Raw genomic sequence first — 4632 nt, forward strand, 5'->3', positions numbered from 1 at the left:
ACAGAGGAGCCTGGCGAGTTACAGTCCATGGTGAAGCAAAAGAATTGGATATGACTTAGTGACTAAACGATAATCAGAAAACAAGATATGGATGTATCTATGATGCCGTTGTTTCTAGATCCACCCACAGAGCAAGGACATATTTATGTGTGCTATCCAGTGTATATACATGCATTAATAAATATTTCCATCTGTAACTATATATTGTAAGCTAACTATGAATTCATACTAATGTCTCCAACTCTAATCTATTACCACATGGATCATTTTAGCTCCCTCCCCTAGCTTATCTGTAATCAATAGTGAAAAACTCAACTACCACCAACATATATGAATACTAGTATCAAAACTGTTAAACAATGCAAAACTCTTGGACTGGTTTCTTCCACTTAACAGGCATTTAAGTTTCATTCATGTTTTGCGTGACTTGAGATTTCACTTCTTGCATATGTGAGTGTCTGCTCAGTCATATTTGACTCTTTGTGACTCCGTGGACCGTAGCCTGCCAGGCTCTTCTACCCATAGAAGTTTTCAGGCAAGAATACTGGGGTGGGTTGCCATTTCCTCCTCTAGGCGATCTTCCCAACCCAGGGATCAAAGGTACTCCTCTTGCATTTCCCGTGTCTCCTCTTTGGCAGGTGGATTCTTTACCAATGGTGCCACCTGGTTCACTTCTTATGAGTGAATAATAATTCATTGTGTGGAACCTGAATATGTGGGATTTTGTGGTGTAATTACCTCCTTACATTACAAAGGCACATTATTCTTATCAAGGCTGCTGACTGGGCTTGAGATGGAGACATGATCTAACACATCCCAGAGAAAACTGTTGTCTTCCCAGACACCTGGTTTATTTCCAGTCATGTTGACTTTTAAGTTTTCCTGAAAACCAGGAAATACTGTTAACTTCCTCTTGCGTATCCTTATTTGGCCCCCTCTCTTCCCTTTGCGTTTTCTTTCTCTTCACTCTCTACTTTCTTCCAAACAGCTTTTAGAAATGTAAACGTAAGAGGAATTATGCTTCAAGCTTGGTTCTTCATAAAAGAACAGCTTTTAATTAAATTAGAAAAAAAATACCGCCACAGGCAACACTTAAACTGACAAGGAATGCATTCTGTTAATCTTTGCAGAGAGGCACTGTACACTGCACTTAATTTAATTAGATAGAGAAAAGGCCTGTTTAGTCCTAGGGGGTTTACCAATGTCCTTTTAAATTGAGGACACAGCATTTATATAAAGTCATTTTAATATCAGGCAATACATTTCTAAACAGTAATTTAAAAATATTACTTGCTATTATTAAATGATACCTTGTTGTAACTTCTCACTTCATGAAATGACTTTCATTTCACAGAGAAATTTCACCCACCAACAGGCTTTTTGCTTCCCTCCAATAATTTATTGACTTTTAAAGTGTTAAATAATTAGGATTAGGTTCCCTGGAAAACAACTGCACTAGGGAAATGCATGTCAAAGCTATATTACAATGGATAATGTATTTGGATTATGTTTCTCTTCTGGGCCATGGTAGTGAATGATAACTAACTTTTATATTAAAAACTATATTACAGTTAAGAAGTGGGGTATATTTTGATGTCACTCCTGGTACTACAGATCCAGAAGAGAAACCTTTAGAATGATTTATTCATCTTTTTATTTCAAATCATACTCTCCAACACTTTAAAATCTTCACTGAATATTTATTTCTACCTCTTTCAACCACCCTAAGAAGCTGGATGGGTTATCATTATATCACATTCAATTATAATAGAAAATCATCCAGTGATCATATTAAGTAACTAAATATAAGCAACTGCAGTTCAAAAAGCAAGTTATACACTAAGAAACGTTCTGTTTCATGAAATTTTTTTTTTTTTTAATACAGAAATTTAGAGAACACTGTTGCTCTATGTACTTGGGAGAAATATATATATATATGGAATCCCCTGGTGGTTCAGTGGTAAAGAATCTACCTGCAATGTTAGAGACTCAGGTTCAGTTCCTGGGTCGGGAAGATCCCCAGGAGAAAGAAATGGCAACCTACTCCAGTATTCTTGTCTGAGAAATCCCGTGACAGAGGAGCCTGGCGGGCTACAGTCCATGGGGTTTCTAAAGAGTTGAGTCAACTTAGCAACTAAACAATAATATTTATATGTGTATATATGTACATATATACCTGTATTTTAATTCCTTGGGTTTTATTTGTTAATTTACTCTTCATGTCAGTAGTTGAGAGTAGACACTAGCCTAGGTGATAGTGATCTGAACCAGTTAAACATGGCCTATGATGGCATAAAACTTAGAATCCTACAGTCTGGGGAATTGTTTCTGTCTGTGGTTTCAGGTTTAGGTGAAGGTTGGAGCAATTTTTGAGCAATAAACTACTGAACGAGAGATTGATTGGAGGTATGTTAATCTCTCTTTTGGTTATCTATCCTTACAATACTACATGTTTTGCAATTACAAGGATGATATATGTTGACGAAATTAGTCCACAACAAGTGGGACAAATTCACTTTCAGTAATAGCTCGTCAGCATGTAATTTTCAGTTCTAATCTGAAAACTTAGCAGATCTCTGATTTAAAATTACTGTCTGGGGACAAATTAAGAAGTTTGTTTTCAAGAAAAATGTTTCCTGGCATTTATTTGCACAGAGACTTATATAACCAGTCCAAATTCATGCCCCACTTATGTAATAATAATCCATTGTTCACTGCCTAGCACAAAAGAAAGGACCAAAGGGACAAATGCTGAGCATCGTAACAACTTGGGAGACACTGTATCAGGGTTAGCAAAATGGACCTGTTACCATGTGGACCTGTATTTGAATCTCAGTCCTGTCATCTGGGCTTCCCTGATAGCTCAGTTGGTAAAGAATCTGCCTGCAATGCAGGAGACCCAGGTTCAATTCCTGGGTCAGGAAGGCTAGCTGGAGAAAGGATAGGATACCTACTCCAGTATTCTTGGGCTTCCCTTGTGGCTCAGCTGGTAAAGAATCCGCCTTCAATGTGGGAGACCTGGGTTTGATCCCTGGGTTGGGAAGATCCCCAGGAGAAGGGAGAAGCTACCCACTCCAGTATTCTGGCCTGGAGAATTCCACAGACTGTATAGTCCATGGGATTGCAAAGAATAGTACACAACTGATCAACTTTCACTTTCACTCTCTGTCATCTATTATCTGAATTATCTTAGGCTTATTCCTTAAACTCTGGAGGCTGAGATTCTCTGTGTTTAAAATAATAGTAACAACCATGCAGAAATGTTGCTTAAGGATTAAATTTTTAAAAGTACCCCAAATATTTATTGGGCTTCCCTGGTGGCTCAGATAGTAAAGAATCTGCCTGTAATGCAGGATATCTGGGTTCAATCCCTGGGTTGGGAAGATCCCCCAGAGAAGGGAAAGGCAACCCACTCCAGTATTCTTTCTTGGAGAATTCCATGGACAGAGGAGCTTGGTGGGCTATAGTCAATGGGGCCGCAAAGAGTAGGACATGATTGAGTGACTAACACTTCCACTTTCACTTTTCAAATATTTATTACTAAGCTTTCACATATGTTGCAGGTAATATTGGATGTTATTGTGTTTGTTGGCAGTAACTAGGACTTTAAAATTGTTCTGCATTCCTTGATGATTTAGATTAAATGCTTTTGTCACAGTTAACAGAAAATTGTACTTGATTTTAAAAACAAGAAAAATATATCATTTCAACTAAAATGAATCTAGATGTAGAATAAAAGTTATCATAGATTTATCTTCAATAAACCAGGTTCTCTCCATATATATATATATATATATATATATATATATATATATATTTTTTTTTTTTTTTTTGCTCTGCCCACACATAGTGTTGACTTTTTTGTCCTCAGATTTGAATCTTCATGATCATGAAGTGGTTGCTACAGCCTGCTCTCACAATTTCACAGGATATTTTACAATGGCCAAAAGTGAAAAGAAAAATGCCAAGAACTAACTGTAGGGTCTGAGACTGAACAGTGCTTCAAGCTAACAAATTAGTTTGCCACAGTGCCAGGGATGTTGAGACTCCTAGGTGAGTGAGAAGTGGACAACCAAAAGGAACTGCCAAAACTGGTATGTGTGTGTGTGTGTGTGTATACACATCAGTCAGGATAAATTGTCCTTTAAACAAATTAAGAAAACTCCCTTATATAAAGTGTAGCTGTCTTATGGCAACAGGCAGACAAATAAGATTTCTTTATTTGAGGGTGTTGACAAATATATGTGTGTATGTAAGACAGAAACAAAGAGAGAGAATATTTTGAACAGTGGTATATATTAATGATATAATTTGTCTATTGTTGTGTTGACTGCATTGTCTGATTTTTCCACGTTGAATACTTATTACCATACCTGATTCACATTAGGTGCTCATTAAAAATTTATTAAATTATCTAATATGTAATTTTAAGCTTTATAATAAAAATTAAAGTTTTATAATAAAAGTTATCTATATTGTGATATCCTCCTAAGAAAATTCTGAGTCTTAATTAAATTGATACTTTATCCTGCTTTCTTTCTTTGTTCAATATTAATCATTTTCTAAAAGCTTATGATGCTGTTAAAAGTCTAAGGAAACAATATCTAATATAGCTACCCTATGTCATATGGT

At 36.2% G+C, this 4632-nt stretch overlaps 1 non-coding gene across 1 annotated transcript; it reads left to right on the forward strand.

Moving 5' to 3' along the window:
• Positions 1-2852: 2852 nt before the first annotated feature.
• TRNAC-GCA lies at positions 2853-2925 on the forward strand. Its single transcript has one exon. It is a non-coding gene; the product is annotated as a tRNA-Cys (tRNA).
• The last annotated feature ends 1707 nt before the right edge of the window (positions 2926-4632 follow it).

This window comes from Cervus canadensis, chromosome 24 (assembly GCF_019320065.1).
Source record: "Cervus canadensis isolate Bull #8, Minnesota chromosome 24, ASM1932006v1, whole genome shotgun sequence".
NCBI classification, from domain to species: Eukaryota; Metazoa; Chordata; class Mammalia; order Artiodactyla; family Cervidae; genus Cervus; species Cervus canadensis.